General features: G+C 37.2%; 1 protein-coding gene across 7 annotated transcripts in view; it reads right to left on the bottom strand.

Moving 5' to 3' along the window:
- LOC105835685 (small conductance calcium-activated potassium channel protein) overlaps nucleotides 1-20,837 on the bottom strand; it is a 204,332-nt gene that overhangs the window by 96,811 nt on the left and 86,684 nt on the right. The window lies entirely within an intron of this gene.

Below are 20,837 nucleotides of genomic sequence, written 5' to 3'. Positions count from 1 at the left end.
GTATGGATGAACGACGAGCGACGACGTGGAACTCGCGGAGTCTACAAAGTTCGTAATTTCGATATTATTTTCATGCACTAAGAAAAAAATGTTGTCGATTTGACAAAACTTTTTAACTAAATTAAAATTCTGTTAGTTCGAGAATTTATGCGTTTAACTTAAATGTACAATTTTTTTCAATTCGAGTATTAATCGAAATATATAAATACTTGAATTTACAAAATTTAATTCAGTTGGAAAATTTTGTCAAATTACCAACATTTTTTTCCCAGTGTGAAAACTGCCAATAAACCTTGCAGTCCCGCGCGACTAATATCGACGAGGTTCTTCGCGACCCGAATCGCCCCTCAAAATTAATGCGGGACTTTTCTCGGTGGGATTGCGAGACGCGTTGGGAATCGCGAATCGACCTAATCGCGTCGCGGCTTCGTTTCGACGTCGACGAGACTCGACCTTTCCCTCCCGCGGAAAAACCGCCCTCTCTTTCGCAGAGGAGGCAAGGTAAAGATCCTCGGGCATATGCCTGGATACATACCGTCTTCTACTTTACGGGACTCCGCTTCACAAAAGCTCGTCTTATATCGCGGGTGTAACTTCTACCCCGATTATAATTCACGAGCGTGCTGCGGAAGGGTGAGATACGCGCGCGGCGTGCAAACCCGACGAAGCTGCATGACGCGTAACTCTCGTGTCGCACAGCAGAAATTAGCCTCGTAAATTTAATGAAGGGAAAAACACGCCGCTCTAATACATTCGGCTTGAGCATTCTTCACGCACGGGCTGCCCCAGATTCCCTCCTTTTAATCCAAAGTCGTTTCCCCTTTTTCTTCCGAAAAATACGCAATTTCCTCCCTCGACATTTTTCTTACACGCAGAACGACATTCTCGTGTGCTAAAAAAAAACCATTATTCAGTTTTCTCTTTTAAGTAGCAGTTACCTTTACGAATAACATTTTCTTGATAATAGTCTTGTATTCATACTAATTACAAATTTTAGAAAAACTCAACGTAAAATATAATAAAAAAAAGAGTTTTACTTAAATTAATATTCGGTATTTTGTTTTGCCACATTAAATCCGTTACTTTGAAATTAAGTAACTATTTTTTTCTTGTATAGAAAGAGAGAGAAAGAGAGAGAGAGAGAGAGAGAGAGAGAGAGAGAGAGAGAGGAGAATATTATTTTCAATTTTTTTCTTTTTAATTCTTTTTAATTTTTAATTTGTTAAAGATAATTGTTATTCAGAAGAGTAACATAAATAAGCGTTTTATTAGAAGTAAAATTTTTCTACACTGAAAAAAAAAATCCAATAAGATATGTAGTTGTGGGCTGCCAATTACAGATATACTCAATACAATAATATATGCTATTGCAGTATCAACATTGTACTTGCATTAAAATATTATTGTATTGAGTATTTTATGTAGTTGGCAGCCTGCAATTACATATTATGTTATTGGCTATTTTTTTTCTGTGTATGTATATCTTCCAACTATTTGTAGGGTAATAATTTCAAACTAAAATTTTGTTCAGGCAAAATTAATTGGCGATAAAAGTGCGCTTCTAATTTTCGTTTCCCTATATTTATTTTGGAGTATTATCAAGAGTGAATAATAATACATAAATGTTCACATGATTGTTTAAGTATTTAAATAATACGTTCTCATTATCGCTAATAAAAATTCAACAAATGAACACTCGCACCTCGCGAATCGACGACGAGCGGCTCGATCGCGACTCCGCCGCTCATGAATTTTTCAGTAGAAGCTTGTTACGCATTCCGCATAAATGTCAAGGCGATTTACATTGCCGCCGCGGCCTGCCGTATCGTTTTTTAATTTCCGCGTGACAGCCGGAATCGATACGACGCACCGATGTGACCCGCTGCTATTGTTCCAGGCTCTAAAATCCCCAAGTTTCGAAGCGCGCCCCGGATACCCCGGCATTACCCAAATGCGCCAAAGATTCCGAATTCGTTCCGCAAAGTTCCGTCGGACTTCCGACATTCCGAGGCAGCTGTATCATCCCCCAACAACGTTTTCCCGAGTTTCGAACAGAGTACCTGTAAGTTTACGGGATCTCGAGGCGCCGGAGTCAGCGCGCCTGAAAAATCCTCGGTATTCCATCGGTTCACACTGAGAAAAAATGTGACATTTGCGACTATAATTGTATGGTAAAATATTTCTAGTCAGAAATATCATTCTTATAGTAATTATTACTATAATATTAATAACAGTAGTCACACATAATACTTATAGTGGGTGCTTAGAGCGATTGTTTTATGGTACAACTTACCGTATTAAAATCTCTATTTTGGTTATGGCAACTATATCATAAGTTGTACAGACCAATATTATGATTGTGAGAACTTCAATATAGTTCAAACAAACTATAATTTACATATATCGTTGAATAATTAGAATAATATAGTTGGGCCCAAAGATGACTATAAATTATAGTAGTATTATAATTACCGCGAGTACGTTGTTTTCTTTCGATGCAAAAATGCCAGAGTTTAATACACCGCAAAGCTAAAAGCATAATAAACTGTCTTTATGATGAAATTCGATTCTCGTTCTCCGCCTTAAAATCCCAAGAACGCCAGAATTAATTGCCCGGCATATATTTTTCGTGCCCGCGGCGGCTTTTAATTTCTGTCGCGAAGGGAGGTCTGAGAAATCGATATCCGGCGTGGCGGGTGTGTGTTTTGCGCGGAGTGTGTATTTCCCGAGGACTCGATATCGAGATATTGGTATCAATAATTCATGAGGTACAATACCGCGCTTATTCAAGGGTACGCCCGTAACCAGATCCCGCGCGGATTCCGCGAGAGACACGCGCGCGCGCGCGCGGCACAAACCGGCACGTCACACGAGAAATTAATGGTGTCCATTATTGATGATTTATGTAAGGCGCGCGTTAGGTTGCGTATGAACGCGCGCGGCTGTATCGATGATCCGCGGCCGTGCGCGTTGATTGTGATTCGCGAATCATTATCACGGACGTTAATTGTAAACGTAGGGCCTACGCAAACGTGGCAGAGGCCGTAATTAATCGACACCTCGCGAATCGATACTTACTCCTCAGTGTGCGTGTGCACCGAGTCGAGGAAGATCTGTTTTCCTTTCCCGTAGATATATTTAACGTTCGAATTTCAAAATTCAAGAAGAATTCAAGGAGTTGCAAGGCCTTGGAGATTCAAAAGATTTAGAGCTCTCTGGTTTCAGGACGATCCCGAAAGTCTTGGAAATTTCTACGGGTCTGAGGACGCACTTAAAACGATTCGAAGGATGTCTGTAATTTCCCGAAGGTGTTGAGAATTCAGGGGATCCAAGTGTCTAAATTAGAAAAAGATTCATCTCCCAAGAGATTGCGCGGTTTTATTATTTTCCAATTTCTGTTCGAGTGTTTTATTTCTTTTTTTCACGTGGTTGATCAAACGCGCAGGATATTTCGTCCGGGAAATGAAATAAATTGCCACTCGTGCTTTCAATGGAGAAACTTTTTTAACTGAGCAACTTCAAGCGCGATAATAATCTGATATATAAAACGGGAATCGGATAGAAGGAGAGAGGTGTCGAGAGAGGAAGTGCAACGTCTGTATATCATAGCAAAACTCGCCATAAAGTTCCTTTCTCTTCTTGCAGCCATTTTCTTTCTGTTTCTCGCAAAAAGGCTTTACGATCAAAGCTGAATCAAGAGACGAGCGTTTACAAAAAAATTAGAAGAAGAAAGACTCTTCCTTACGGCGTTCAGCCTTTTCCTTTCAGAAAGAGAGAAAGAAGATAGAAAGAGTAAAAAATTCAAGTCTACGAATAGGAATCGTTTTTCTAACACATTCTCAGAGGCTAAACTTTATCACATTATAACGTTCGCTTTCGAAAAGTTTTCAAAAATGTTATATTAATTATATTTAGAAGATTAAACTAAAATTATGTGTGAAAATAAGAGGTATTTCTCTTTAAATAAGCAGTTGAAGAATATTCAAGATACAGAATTTCGAATTTAAAGTCCTGGAGGTAACGAAATTTGCAAAGTCATGTGTTTTAAAATCTCGAACCATTTAGAAATATCGAGTTTATATATAAAACTGTACAATGCACTTAGAAAAAAAATAATAACAGTAATTAAAAGGTTCGAAAAAAATAACAACACAGTTTTGCACTATAAAATTGCAGTGGGAAAAATAAATAAGTTGTAAAAACAAAATTTTTTCTAATAGAGTTGGATAAACTATATAAAAAATAATATAGAGTACTCTCTTGGTTTACAAAAAATATATTATCGACAAAAAAATGTATCACAATGTGTACAAAACATTAGAGAATGACTAATTAAAAAAATGTCTAAATAAAATATATAATCAAACTTCTTTCTATTATAATGATTATTCTGTTATTTATTCTATTTAATAAATCACAAAACAAATTAAACAATTAGCATCCAACATAATTCAGCTAAAAATTTATACTGTTTGTTATAAGGATATAAATATTATATCACATACTAGCGCGAGAAAAATAACAAGCCAAAATTTATTATATTTTAAATATTTTTCTTTAACCAGAAAAACCGATACAAGTTACATAAATTCCTGAGTAAAAAATTAATAAGAGATTACGGGATGAATAGAAAACGGGAAAAGTAATATAAATAAAAATAGGCACAGTTTTGATAGGTTTAACATAACATCTTGATAAAATATTTACTACTTTTAAACTAGGAACACCTAATTATCTTTAATAGCCAACTTTCAGCAATGACAAAAATATTTAAATTAGCTATTGATGTCTAACTAATTAGCATGTAGCAAAATAAAGCATTTCTTTGCGTGTACTCTTTTAATATTTTGTGATTAGCTTCAAGTTTAGGTTTGTGTTTAATACTATCATAAAATTTAACTTTTTAAAATCAATTTTAAATAAACAACTTTCTGTCCTTCCTTCTAAATAATTTAAAATTTTTGTCTTGTCCTTTCTTGCAAGCGTGCAATATATACATTGTGATTGCATTATATTTGTTGTCACGATTACGTCTTGGTAATTCTCAGTACTGCGTTTGTGTTCTCGTGAATATATAAAACCAATATTTGCGAGTACTCCGTTTTTATTGTTACGTTACAATTGTCGGAACCACTCTGTTTTCTCGGAATGTACACGGAGGAGAAGTCTTTCGTCAAACATCGCGAGCTGCGAAGCCGAGATCGAAAGCTTTTAGCACACGATGAGGTGTCCGGGAGATCAGCGTTATCCACGTCGGGCGTTATGCGCGCGCACGAAACAACACTTATGCAACATTTCTCGCACCTTTGCTCGCGAAGCGAGGCAAAAATAAATCCTCCGCGTTAAACTCCACGAGCGATATGAATTGCGGCGCGCTGGAGCGGCCGGCTGTAGCGTATACACCGGAGACGGAGCGAGGATCTGAAATTTAGTTGACGACGGAGTCCTGTGCGCGAGGGCTTATGAATTCGCAATGCCGGCGTTATCGTCTCTATCCGCGCGCGGCGCCGCGCCGTTCTCTATCATTCAAGCGCGGATCTCGCGCAAATCCTCGCGGAAGGCGACCGTGCATCCTGCGTGCACAATAATACGCGCGCAACACGTGGCACGAAAGCCGTCGGCGTTCGCTCCTGCTGCTGCTGTTGAACTCAGCATAAAAACAGCCACTGGGATGACAATGCTTTGCCGCGTCAATATTCACCGTCTCTGATTTTCTTTTGCTCTCTGTCGACGGGATGAATTCTTTCTTCGAGTATATAATAAGTATACATGAAAAAATGAATCCTTGCTGCAAGTAAATTTTTATTCTTAAATATTATATGTCTTGATATGAGCATGAAATGCTGTCCTTGAATGGAAATGTTCACTTACATTAATAATAAATAGATTTGTGTGGAGTATATTTTACTTTTTAAGATGATATTATTTTTTCTAAAATCCTTATATAATTAAAACAAATCCAGTTACATAGTTCGAAAGCTATTTATTCTTGGATTAAGAATAGCGTGTTTAAAATTGGGTTAGGTAGGTTCGTTCGGTAGGCGCAGTAGGAGCCTTTGCTACCCATCGCTATGGGACGCGTTCCTTGTGGACAAAATGCACTTTCTGGGTGCATAAGAAAGGCTCGCCAAGAGCATAGAAGGAAGTAAGATTTCCCCATTAATGCATAGTGTTGGACTGAATTATAATTATATAAATCTGTAAAAGGGATCGACAAAAATGAAACAGGTAGAATAAAAACTTTTATTTAAAAAAACATGTTTAAAATTAATTTATTTTGGGTTAAGTTGATAAAAATACTCATTGAGGAAAAAAATCACAGTTAATACGAGCACATTTAATGTTGTACTAATGCAATTTTATTCTTTAACTAAAGCAAATTTTGTTTTTAATTAAAAGAGATTGTTTACTTTGTTTAAAAAATAATTTTTTTTTAATTAAAAAATATTTATACGTGGTGCTATTCTTTTAAGAACACATTTTGTGTGTGTGTAAAAATAAAAATATTCTTTGTTGGAGATAATCATTATGTATTAGAAGAAAAAGGTAATTTAAGTAATCGCTTCTCTTGACAATATTTTTTGTGTATAATTTCGATTTTAAAGCGAGCGTCCGCAACATGTTCGGAATTAACGAAACTTTGTCGTAAGAAACTCAGAAGGTCTCCTGAGAGACTCGAATCTTAATTCAGCAGGATATACCGAGTGTCATTTAAACTTCTGAATTGTTGGGACTTTGAGGTGAAATAGAACAAGAAATTAGGACTTTTGAAATTCAAAGACAAACAAATAAAACAGCTAAATGAGAATCTGGGGAGAACGGTACGCAAATATTTAACGGTACACAAATATACTTTACAAATTATTGAATATATAAAAACATTTCACGCATTTTGGCGCATCAACTTTAATCCATCCTCAGTAAAATTAATTTGAATAAAAAAAGAATAAATTCAACCAATTTTGGATATATCGTTTATATTCATCAGTAAAGCGTCAGACAAAGTTTTCCGATAAACTTTTACATATACATTTTGTTTTAATATTTGAATCAATTTTATTCAAATTTAGTTCAAGATTGAAACAATTTTTATATATTTAATAATGTATAAAATATAATTTAAAAACCTATAAATCTATAAACATTTGTTAGTCTATTAACGCTAAAATTGAATTAAGTGTATCTTTTGCTTAAAATACCAAATCTAAAAAATAAATTTAATATAAAATAGACAAAATGTAACATATAAATTGTTTTTATCTATTTTTGTTATATTTCGTGCGTATATTTCTAACCAACCAGAAATTTAAAATCAATACACACAGAAAACTATTGCCAAGACAACCAATTACTTAATAAGTACTTATTATCTTCAATATGCAAAGAATATTTTCTTTCTTAATAATAATCTTAAAATATATTTATCACAAACTTTAGAAAAATTCATTATCATATACTTGAAAAAAGATTACTTATACTCTTTTGAAGAATATTATCAAATTGAATAAAAATATAAATCAAATTTTTTATTTAACTTGAAATTCCTGATAAAAGTACTAAATTACTAGAATTCAAAACAAATTTTAAATAATTTTAAATAATTTCGATGTTTACACGTATAATGACTTTATGACAGATTTGCAGATATTAATTATATTTTAAAATAAGTAATTTATTTAATTTAAGTACATATTTTTCTGTGTATACACAGAAGTTTATATTAAGTAAGTCAATATTACTTGTTTCAAGTAATTGGATAAGTTTATTTTATGATTATTACGAAGGAAATATTCTTTAAAGATATCAATTACTTAAAAGAATAAAACTAAAAAAAGAGTACTGTTTTCTTTAACGTAAAAATGATATTTTTCTGTGTGTACTCTACCTTATTGCTAAGGTACCGTATTGCTAATATATCGTGATATCAACATGTAGATAGCCACATATGTCACCAAATATAAAAATGCTTTGATACATTTTGATTGCTATACCTGATTCACGTTAAAAATCATATGTCTCCACATATTTTATCAATAACCATTTTTGGATCTTGGATCTCCCAAAGTCCAATATCAACGATAAAATGTTAAAGATAATATACTTGGGCACATCAATGCTCAATCTTGTTCTTAGTTCTTTACAGCAAAAGAATTTTTAATGTTTGCAACTTTGAAGTCCCTCTTGCAGAATTTCCTATTGTATTGAAAGTTTATGCCGCGACGAGATTGGTCACACGATCAATCGGTATCGTTTGTTTGTTCTCCCAATTACCCAACAGGACCGACAAACACACTATATAATTAACAAGATACTTGCCGACACCAACAAGTACGCCGTACACCGAAAGCGCATCCGCGCTGAACCGCGCGATTCATTAAGGCGCCCGAAGCGAATTGTCGTTCCATTAACGTAACGCGTACTGCACCGCGAGCAGCTCCCCCAAGTTCACTGTATTTCATATTGCGCTGCGGGCTGAGATAGAATATTAGATACCGGAAATATCTGCGCAATGGGAAATTAATATACGTGGGGGAGAGGAAGGAAAGTGCAGGTGGAGTGGAGATGCATTCGGGATACGAAAGCGCTTCGACGCTCTTCGGAGTGTCGGAGCTCGCGTCGAGATCTTGCGCGCGCTTTGGGGGGATGGAAAATATAACCGCGGGTGTAATGCAACTCGAGGATAAAGTTGAAACACGGGGATTCGGCTGACAAGGCGAGAAACGTGCAGGACATTTGCACACAACGTGCAATTTTAACAGTTGTCTTTACGAACGGACCGGAAGGTTTTGCGCGCGCGCAAAAAAAGAAGCGTAACGTATTACGTTGTTGCTTTTACGACGTGGTAAAACCTTGCGATGTTTTTTTTTTTCGGGGGAAATTATAACGAGCTACATGCCCGCGGGATGTTTTATTCACCGCCGTTATCATTTTCGCGTAAACGCCGTGAGAGTTTCTTCTCGAGGAAAAAAGCGTGTCGTAAGATGCGTAAGAGGAAGTTGCACGCGTGCAAAATTAACGGGCGGATGTTTTACGAACCAAGCCAAGTTTTACCATTCGGATCACTAAGAGAAAATAATTGCGGTTACTATAATTTATAATCATTTTTGGACCCAAATATTTTGATAGTTATTTAACAATACAAATTACAATTCGTTTAAATTATATTAAAGTTCTCATAATCGTAATAATAGTCTGTTCAATTTATAATATAGTTGGTATAATTAAAATGAAGATTTTAACATAGTAAATGGTATTTTAAAACAATCATCATAAGCATTTATTATAAGCATATAATTATTATTATCAATGTTATAATAATAACTAAAAATAATATTCCTGACTATAATTATTTTACTGTGCAATTGTAGTCACAAACATAACACATTTTTCTATGAATTATCGGGAAAATTTTTTGCTATGACTTTCCTTTCAACGCCGGCAATTGCGGCTTGCGATTAAGCGGATCTATTGTTCACGTTATGTTGAGTAGCTTTACGTGGAAAACGTTAATTAGCGAACCCGCAGGCGGCCACCAAATTTCCTCATATTTCGACAAATTTCATGCCTGACCTCTTCCAAATGTGCTGCTCCTGTAATTACTCCTGTAAAATTTCCAACTTTCTTCAACTGAATGCGGGATCTGCGAATTGCCGGATGTGTGTTACCATCACTTAATCGAAAGTTACCGACTACACTCGCGGTTTGCTGTATGATTTCCAGTTTGCTGGATTATTCTGTCTTCGTTAAATTCTTTGGAGGACTCGAATCAATCGCAATCCGTAATTCTTTTCCTTCTTTTCTCTCTCTCTCTCTCGCTCTTTCTTTATATTTATTATGTATCTTTTCTGCTCCTTTATTTCTGTTATCATGCATTGCGATTCTCAATTTCTTGTTATGCATTTTCTTTACTTTTTTTCCATTTACTGAAGAAAAAAAGGCAATTACCATAATTTAACTATAATTTATAATCATTTTCGGTATCAACGATATAGTTTCAATCGTGCAGATTGTTAGTTATTACTTATTATTATTATTATATAAATAATCACCAAATATTTAAAAAATAGCTACATCTACTACAATTGCAATTATATCTGCTATCTAACCATATTTTACTTCAATTATCTACATTTTGATATTTTAATATATCATTACTTGAAATTATCACAATTTATATAAAATTTTCTGTATAGTAAAATTATAAATGTATTTGTAATAGTTATTGCTCTACTAACAATATAACATTAATATTTATAAAAATAGTATTTTAACTATAATTGTTTTACCATATTATAATAGTCATGTACAAAACATTTTCCTTCAACAATAAATGTAATTATTATCACGTTATCTTTGGTTGCAATTCAACTTGCTATGTTTACACTAAGAAAGAATGTATAATATTTGCAACTATAATTGCATAATAAAATAATTGCAGTCAAGAATATCGTTTTTATAGTAATTATTACTATAATATTAATAATAATAATCATATTTTTATAGTGATGCTTATAATAATTGTTGTATGGTACAATTAATTTATTATGTAAAAATCTCTATTTTAATTATGACGTTATATCATAAGTTGCATAGATCAAATTATGATGAGAACAATAATATAAAATAGCTCATACAAACTATAATTTACATTATTGAATAACGATATAGCAATATCGTTGGGTAAATCCAAAAATGACTATAAATTATACTGCAACTACTTTTTCTTTCTGTATATTCTTTAAGGATTTGCTCTAAAATAATTAATAAGCCTTATTCAGTCAGTCCAGTCTCTTTGTTTCTTTCTGTGTAAACAGGTAATAAAACGGAACTACGCTCAAAGCAATCGTCCTAACCGTATGCGCCTGGCCATTTTCATTGCTGACGGCGACCGTGCGCTGCGGCTGACATGGCGCGTGATGTACTACTAGCCCGCCAGTACCGACGCGACGGGACGGGAGGGGACCGAGAACATACATCCTCCGCATTCCGACGCGCGCTACACAACTACTTGCCAGTGGTAAAACACGCCGGCACGTCCGACGGCGCGCCACCCACCCGTTCCCGGCCTCATTTTTCATCCAGCCATTATGTCAGCCCGCAACCTCACTTTCGCGGGGAGATGTGTCCGCCTCCTGATTTCCGGACGGATGATAATTCGGGAATGATCGCGAGATGAGGTTTCGATCGATCTTGCATGCTGTGGCCCCCGAAGCAGCAAAATCGGAGCAACTTTTTACCAGAAACCATCAATCAGAATAATGTTTTTTTTTTTCAATCCTGTTTTAGATTGCTCTGCAGACAGCGGATATACAGATAGGAACACTGAGAAAAATGTTTCGATTATACCGACAAGACGTATAGACGTATGTGGTAGAATGCATTTTTATAAGACCAAATGGAATTTCCCTGGCTGTTACGATTAAACCCAATATTTTATAGTTAGAACGCGTTTGATAGATCTGACTAGCATTTTCCGATAAAATTTAGATCTATAAAACTTCGGGTTATATATAATTTCACTTGACGTTTCTTTTATTACACAGAGGAAAAGAACGTTATTTGAAAGAACAACTCTTCTGTTCTGAGAATACCTTTATTTTAAAATGTTAAATATTGAAATAAGTTTATATAGCGTTAAAGAGACAATTTAGTTACATGAAAAATTATGCATAATTTTAACGAGAAAAATTCATGTTTATTATTTAATAATAAGTTTCATGAGTTGAGAGGAAAAAATATTTAATAAAAAAAATCTTTCAACCAAGAGTTACAATTTTTAATGTCATCATTATGAAAACAACCGTCGTTGTACTATAATTGTTGTAATGTTACAGTAAAAATATAATATTTATTTATATTATATTTTTCTAAGAATTAAATTTACTAAAATCATTAAAAAAGATTAAATTATAAGCAAGATTATCATTGTTTCATACAAATAGAATTTTTAACTTAAATGTATCTGAAAATAGAAATTGTTAAATAAAATATACTAGTTTTTAATTTTATAGTAATATTTGATACAAATTTTTCTGTATAAATGTTTTGCTGACATAACTAAATATAACATTTAACATCATTAAGAATTTTGTTACATTTAACAAGAAAGAATTAATAATGCTCATCTTTTTTATTTTAATTTCTAAAAGAATTCTGATTCACCCATTTTCCAACAGAAATACTGATTAAATCTATCAGATTTTCCATTTATGCAATCAGTTTTTTCAGTAAATGATTTTATCTGATAAAAATTCTTTTCTCAATATATGCTACTTTCCTGCGTAATTATTATATAATGAATTCATTACATAATAATAGCTTTTGTTGGCGTTCCTTTTTCTCTCGAAGCACATTTGTCATCATAGAAATTATCGAGATAAAGAATCTTGTAATGAGCAACTATAGTAACGAGCAACTAAAGAAGATCCATATCGCACTATTATCCTAAGAGAACTCGCCATGCAAGAAGCATTTGTTCGGTCTAGCTTCCGGCTTTTTGTTGCACCAACTTAGCGTCCTAATTAGGTTCCGCATTCAAAATACCTCGAGAGGAATTTTCGTTCATTAATTAGTTTTCTACTTTTCTTCTTCCGCCTTCTTCGTAAACTGTTCAATTATTTATTAACCCGTTAATTATTCTCCGTTTTTAATTGGTACTTAAGTCGTTAAATTAAAAAACAAAGTATGTATAATTGTTGTAAAAGTGCGGTACAAATCTCTTCGTAAAAAAATCGAGCGAAAGTAAGCAAAAGTTAAGTCACAATTGAACAATTTGTTTCGTAAGAAAATTGTCTCTTCTAGTCGTTTTGGTAATTTTATTCGTGAAACGTTCTTAAACTCTTGTCCTCGTTAAAGATAAATTTTCTCCAAAGAACACACCATCGCTTCCAAGTGACAATCATTGTCTGTGCCGGTTGAAGATCGTTTGAATAATTCGTTTCGAAGTCTAGGATCGAGTACGACTCCGTCCGCGTGACGAGACCCGATTCCATATTTCAGACAGCACTAATAGAAATTAGTTTGAGACATTTAAGTAGGTTCGCAAGCTTAATGACCGCCATTATCGTCGCTGATGAACATCGCTCGTCCGACTGTAAGCAGCGCGGAAGTAATTGTCTAACACCATTGTCCCGATAATGACGATGAAGATTGTCTGGCTTAGACACAAATTTTCCACGTCCTTCTCGTTATTATGCAACACGACGACTGGGTCTCGGCCTTTCTTTTATCGCCTGTCGAAAACTCCAAGTCGCATTTCGGGCTTTCGCGCAACGACGGTCGCAGCGGGAAAATAAAAGTGGGAAATTTTCACGAAGTGACGGAAAACTTTTCCGCGCGCTAATGTAGTTTGCGTGTGTCTCGCGTAAAACACTTTTCTCTATGCATGGGTGACGATCAGCGTGTTTGTGCCATCTACTCTTACATTTATCAAATGACGCAAAAACTGGCACGCTTACATTAAAGTACATTTTGCCTATTAAGTCACGAATAGTTACATCCAATTTCAATTTTTTTGCAGAAAAATGCTTGGTGATTTACACACCGCTAATAATACAAATAATATACTATAAATATGATCTTTTGAGTAGATAAAGTTACTTTTGAATTACAAAATTCATGGGAAATTAATTATATTTTGGCGTTATGTCTTTTAATTTTCTGTTAAAAAAGAGAGGATTTCATTAAATTTATTATTAAAATAAATGCTAGATGACTTATTTAAAATGTCAAACTTAATCGAGACCAATAATATAGAATTATTAGTGCACATTATTAACAAGATTTCGTATGTATTTCTTTTATAGATTTAGAAATCTTGTTTCAGAATTCAAGTTATATGTATTAATATCAGTTTGTGACTTTACCGAAAACAAAATAGATTGCCATATTGTTCTGCTTATTGACTTTTCGCGAAAATGTACATTTGAATTTTCATAAAACGTCTTCGTCTCAATTAGGCATGGAACTCTAACTTTAAGAATTCTGTATTGTTTGTTCTTATTATCTACGTGCCTGGAATTTCGAATTTCGTAAATACAAATTGCAAGACTTATATCAAACAAATATTACAACAACATGACAGATACATATTTGACTAGGAAATGATAAAAGTACCGTAAATTATAAAGTTGTTTTTCCGTTTTCGGTATAAATTGCATAATTCAAACTGCTAGTAATATACCTTTATATTTACAATATATTGTATATTTTTTATATATATTTCATATTATTTAAAATAAAAACTTTTGGTGGAACAATGACTTTCTTCAATCTCTTCGCCCATCGTGCAGGCATCGCGCTGCTTTCGTTCTCGTTCTCCACGCGATTTCTCTATCTCGCCGTTATCGGCCGCTGTACGCCGTCGTACCTGCATGCAATTATCAGAAGCGCTATTTTTCAACGCTAACGGGCTCTTACCGAAATTTGTCCGGCGCAAAATTAGACGTCGCGGCGCCGGAAGCGGCCAGTCCGTTCCACGTGACGCGACGATGCATTACTTCACGGATAGCCGGACGCAGCTTACGCGGGAGAAAAAAAGTGCCTGTGGATACGAGATCCGGGGAAACAGAGAGGAAAAGCGGAAAGAGAAGGGGGAAAAAAAGGGGAAACGAGAGAGAAATGGGAAGAGGAGCGGCGTGACGCGGATGAAAAATCGCGGGACGCAGCGGCACAAAAGACGCGGAGCCGGGCGCGCTACGTACCTCTCGAAACCAATATCCTTGCTTCCGTCTGCTCGCGCCGCCGCCGCATTAAAATCGAAATTTCGACATTTTAATAAAATGTCAATCGAACGGCTTCCCGATTGAAACGTCCACGATGTCACGTCGTTCGCGAGGTGATCGCGTCTGCCGTCGTCGCTCGGAACACAATCCGCGCCCGGCAACGCGGTTGAAATCCCGAGGCGTTATATTTGTTTCCGGGACGGCCTATATCGCGCTTTTTCGCGGGACATGTGCATTTACGCGCGCGCGCGTGGAGCCTGCGGCGAATCGTTACGGGTAATCCCGACATTTTTTTTGGGCTCGGATTCATGAAAGAGAAACTGCCGTCTGTAGCCGCGAAAGTACCGCGGGAGAAGCGCAACGGCGAGGACTGATTAAATATTACATTTTCAAATCCTATTCAGCTTTTTCACGGTCGGCTAATTTGCGCTTTTCCGCGCTCTCGCGCGGCGCGGCGGCGGCGGCGGCGGTGCTTTACGCGATGTTCGACGAGCGGTTTAATGGAGGAAGTAGCGCGAAACGTACCGCGGAGAGAGAGTTTTACGTCATTCGAGGATAAATTGCGAGATAGAGACTCGGAATACCGCGCCGCACCCGCGCGTGCAGTGATTTTAGAGGACGGACGATTTAATTTAATTAAAATCTGATAGATGTGAGTTTAATATTAATTTAATAATAGTCCGAGAAGCGCACACATCAGGGGGTCAGTTCTAGAGAGACCGATGAGATTGCTAATTAATGTAATGTTAATTAAAAGGGCTTGTTGAGAGCTTTTTTTTTTCGGTAACTGCTTGATATTTAATACGTGCACGTATTCCTTGCTGTGATGTGAGGTATGGAGCAGCATTTCGTAGTGGATATTTAATTAAAAGGTTAATGTTATAATAGACCGATTTATTAGACTGATTATTAATTCCAGCGTGGGCCGTGAAAGTACAGCGAAAGAAGATATGGCGAGGTATTGAATTAAAGCCTGGAATACTCGTTATCTCATCCGCGCGCCATCTGTGAGTTATCTTCTTTCTCTTTCCGGGACAGATAATCTGTTTGGCTTTCATTATGATTGAAACGATAGAACAGATAAATAGAAAGGTTTTCCTTCTGGGAAAATTTTTTTTTTTTTCTTCACTTTACCACCTTTTCCCTGCCCGCCCTAACATTTAAAGGTTAAGTAAATGTCAACAATCTGCGTTATTTTATAATCGTCTTCTCTCTGCAACATGTAAACGCGCAGCTTGCACATCGAAAAGCTCCCCTTTCTGCATATATGTAACGCGGAAAAGACGCGCTGCGAAATTTCGCATCAAACTCGTGCACTCGGTGCGGCTTGTGCGCGGATGCTTCTTTTCAGAAGCAGCGGGGGGAATCTAAAAGGTAATTCAATAGTCGTGTAGGAAACTACTACTTCGCACTTAAGTAGAAGTTGGGCTCGTATCAACGTTCACACCTGCACTCTGAAACGTGGGACGCCGACGTTTTTCAGATTTTTGTTCTATATTTGTTCGTGGTCGTCGATCATCGGGAGGGGAGGTCGATCAGCTTCTTTTTTTTTTTCCTTTCCGATCCGCCGGCTCGTTTCCTCTTTCCCGCAATCTCGACGCGGCTATTAAACGATGCGGTCGGGATTTCTATTTTCTTTAACGCTTTTCAAGAGCAAGCCGTTTATCTGTTTCACGTTGTTTTTCCGCTTTTGATGGATTGCGAGGATGGATGTACTCCGCCAAGACTCTCCGCTCACTCGGAGAATTCAAGAATCGCAGATGTATACTAAGAATCTGAAGTTTCATTGACCTCAATAGTAACTGATAAGAATTGATTAACGGGATATCTATGAATACGTGTGTTACGATAAAGCAAATCGCGACGAAATTGTATTTCTATATACGGGATGTCCCAGATTTACTATAACACCTGAAATCATTTCGAAAATTCTAGTATTAAAATGTCGAAATTACAACAATTTTTAATAAAAAGGGATTGTTAAAAAATTGGCAAATTAAACTGATCAAAATTCACGCGCTCAGATGTGATATGATAATATCAAGTCGGTTTCTTTTACCAATTTTTTTCATCTATAAACCATTAGCCTCTACATTTTGGTATCGAAATTTTCATCTCGAAATGATTTCAAGAGTCTGACGTTAATAGATAAACCTGGGACACTCTATAAAAGCTAAAATTAATTAAGCGGAAATGTTTCAGTTTAAATCTGATTTTACTTCCATTTTCTATCTTCATAATTTATCGTAATAATCTCGAAAAGGTGAAACCTAGAGGGAGCGTTCTTTTCACTGAAATATGAGAAAAGAAAAATTAAGAATTGAACAACTGGAGGAGAAAGAAATCTTAAACTGCGCAACATCGTTAGCTGAAAGGAATGTAGTGCGCGAATGAAGATCTTTAAAAAAAGGGGAGGGGAGAAAGCAAACCAACAGCGGGTAGTAATTTTGACGCGCTTTCGATCTCGTTCGCGTGAGATCAGGTTGTGCTCCCTGTTTGTCAACCGGGTGACACGTGCGCGGTGAGAGGGCTTTATGCCGGGCGCACAAAAGAGCAGAATGAAGAGAGCGAATGAAGCGGCCGTGACGGAATTTCACCGGCCGGTGTTTCGCTCCTTTGATATACGTGCACGTACGCGGCCGTTTGAGAATGCAGGTCAGGGTTGGGTAACGGAAGGGGGATAAAACTAACTTCTGCTGGTGATATCAGGGGCGACGAGGCGTGCGAGAGCATGCTGTACAGGGCGATCCGGAAGTACCGCTTTTACCGGGAACGCGCCTTGGCCGTCGCGCGTCAGGTGGCCGAGGTGCAAGACGTTCGCACGAGGATCCCGTGAATCCGCGAAATCTCCGGATATCCGGGATTCTGACTGGTTGAAAGGAAAAAGTTGACGCGATCTCGAGATCTGACCGTTCAAAAGTGCAAATGCGTTCGCGCGCTCGGCTGCGGATGAGCTGACGTTACTTGTCGTCATTTCGGCGTCAAAATGTCGTCAAAGATGTTATTATGATGTCACAAAATGACGACAAATAACTTGCCACCCGAGCACAACACTAAAGACGTTGAATCTAAAATTCATTAAACCAAGGTTGCCATACTGCAGATGAGCAACAGCCCCTTCACAGTAGTCGCCTCACCATCAGAGTCCAAGCGCCAATGCTAGCGACACTTAGCCTCTGAGGGAGCCAACATTGCTGTGAAAGAGATGGTCGTTCCGTCTTCGGTATGGCAACCTTGATCGGACTTTAAAAGATAGTCTTAAATACAAGAATGTTCGACTTGAATTTTTATAATCCAAGACTTTAAAATTCTGGAAGATTAAAGACATAGAAAAGTGCATGTTCTTTGTAAGATTTAAGAACACAAGAATATGAGATTCTCGAGATTATCTCCGAATTTCATGTGATACGTATACTCGTGGGTCTCGAGTTTTTTTAACAGCGTTTCAAATCACAATTCAACGCAGGCGCAATATTCTTATCTCTCCTCGATCTCAATACACGCCGGAAGTCCTCGCGGGTACTTCTGAATCGTCCTGTACAAGTTGACATTAACTACGTGGGTGAGATGCGTATCTTGCATGTTGCACACAGTGGAACGCCGCGTATCGAGCGGCGGCCGGCGTGGCGTTTGAATCGTGGGGATCGTTCGGGGAAAATATTCGGCGGTGGATCTCAGATGTCTGCGGGACATCCGGCGGAAATCGTGCGTTCCACGTCCAGAACGGAAGCACACGCCATTTTCATTCGGCAAGCATTCCCTCGAAAGTTTCGCCGAAACGTTTGCAAAGCACGAAACTCTCTTCGTGAGTCCGCTCATGCTTGCTGACTCCATTCCGTCCGGTACAAGGCACTTGTATGCGCGGTTGTTAGGGGGATATAGTGAACATTACCTTATCTGTGCGACGTGGCTACAGTTTGACAACGTATATATATATATTTCAATTGTTGGACAAATTATAATATGTAATTTAACAAGAAATGACGAATTGAACGTTCTACCGTCGTAATTCTTATCATCTTCTGACGTTTGTTAATTAAAAATAAAAGTTATTGTTAAACGCAAAATATAATTATAATTTCTACCGACAATTTTTCTTCCATCTCTTTTTTGCAGACGTTAGTGATCGAGAGTGTTGAAAGAATATAAATATGTGAATTGTATCAAGTGTTATTAACTTAACCGAAAGGGAATATTGGAACGCGGGTTAAACCCGAAGGAGAGAGGAGAATTCCGTAAGGAAATTTAGTTCGCGTGAAGAACTTGAAGAACTTCATATAGCATAATAAATCTGCTGATCTCTGTATATTTTGACCAAAATAATAAAAGCGTACGCGCAGAATGTTACTCACGCGCGCGGAAATCTGGCGTTGAAATATTTACGACTGCTACGTTATAGGTCGGAGATATCGGAAAGCGTTTTTATATTCTGCGGATAAAAATCAAAGAGCTACATATACATTCGGAGTTACAATCGACGGGCGCAGCATTCGGGAATTTAACATTGTTGGATCGACTCCAAATTCGGTGTCGGCGCCATTTTTTCACGTTTCACCAAACGCAAAGACCAGTATCGCTTTTTATTTTATCTAAATACAAAAATGCGCCCGATAACGGCCGTGATTTACACATTTTCACGCAACAAGTAATGCAATAACATTGGGAATAAAATTTGACGGAAAAAAATAAAATTAAAAGTATCAATTCTCGAGAGATTCTTCTCAATAAGCTGCAGCCTTTACACAAAACTGTTTTCTTGCTCAAAATGATTTTTATTGTTTATAGAAAATACAATGCAATATCACTTTGTTACACGGTAGCCTTCCGGGATATATTTCGAAATGTACAATGCACGTCGAGCTCGCCGTATGCGCCGGATTTGAAATTCCTGCGATATTAAGCAAAGTCTGTCGGCGTCCGTGAAAAGAAAATGGGGATAGAAGAGGGATTTTGTAAATTGTGTCGCGCGGAATGAAACTTGTGAAAGTTTTTGCGTGACGCTCGGTCGAGCAATCTTTTCCGACAACTCGCGTTCTTGGCTACCAAAACCTGGCGCTATACACCAGGAGCCGTCACGCAAAGACGAGATTTCCGCGACCGCGTACATACGTATAATACGTACATACGGCGGCGCTTACTCGTGTATGTGTGTGTGTGTGTGTGGCGCGCGCGCGCGCGTGTGATGTGTGTACGCTCGAGGGAGGATTTTATTTTATTCCCCGTCTCGTCCGTTTTGCCGTTTACTACGAGAATGCGTCCTGTACGCGAGAAATGCAGCGACGTAAAGCGCAGATTGTTACGATCAATATTTGCCAGATGCACTTTCCTTAACGCGAAACCCCGAGCTCGCGAAAACTCCCGTGGGATTTTATTGCGAGCGCCTTCATTTTTTACACGGCCTCCGTGCATTTTTATTCGCCTGTGTAAGCTTCCGCGTGTTGGAATATTTAAAGGTGCATTTCTACTATTTAAGTATGATAACATAATATGTACCTACGGATATATCCTGAATGCATTCTTAGTACGTACGTATATACTTTCAGACGGGGATTAGCTTCGGAAATAGCTGCACTTTTTTCTTAAAGCTTGGAATTAAATATATTTAACTTTTCTCTCGAGCAATCGAGTGCTCTTCTCGGCGGGATTATTTGTCGCTTAAACGACGAGTGTAACTCAACCGTGGAAATGCGTTTGAAATAAAAAAAAAAATAAAATAGAAAAGGAAGGAGGGAGCATTCGTTTGATGTACGTGCTCTCGATCACTAACAACGTACTATTACGATTAAGTAGACTGGAGAACGATTACTCCTCTGAAATTTCGTTTACGGCAATTCGTACGTCAATTTCGTTCGAATGTTTCCATACGTTGCGAATTGTACCGTGTTTGCGGCAGTTCCCGCCACGTTTTACGCGCGCGTAAATGAAAATTACGGCGTCTGGTGTGAAAGACCATAAAAGGGGAAGCTCGGCGCAGAAGCATAGCATTGACCATTTCTACCAGACGTCGTTACTCAACAATGTTCTACAACGGGTCGTGTCAAACATTCCCGTCGAACGTTCCCGCTAATATCCATCGCCAGTAACACAATCGCATTTTGGTGTGCGTGCATGTGC

This window comes from Monomorium pharaonis, chromosome 5 (genome assembly GCF_013373865.1).
Source record: "Monomorium pharaonis isolate MP-MQ-018 chromosome 5, ASM1337386v2, whole genome shotgun sequence".
NCBI lineage: Eukaryota > Metazoa > Arthropoda > Insecta > Hymenoptera > Formicidae > Monomorium > Monomorium pharaonis.
The sequence above is the reverse complement of the archived record's forward strand: the minus strand, read 5'-3'. Positions and strand labels throughout refer to the sequence as shown.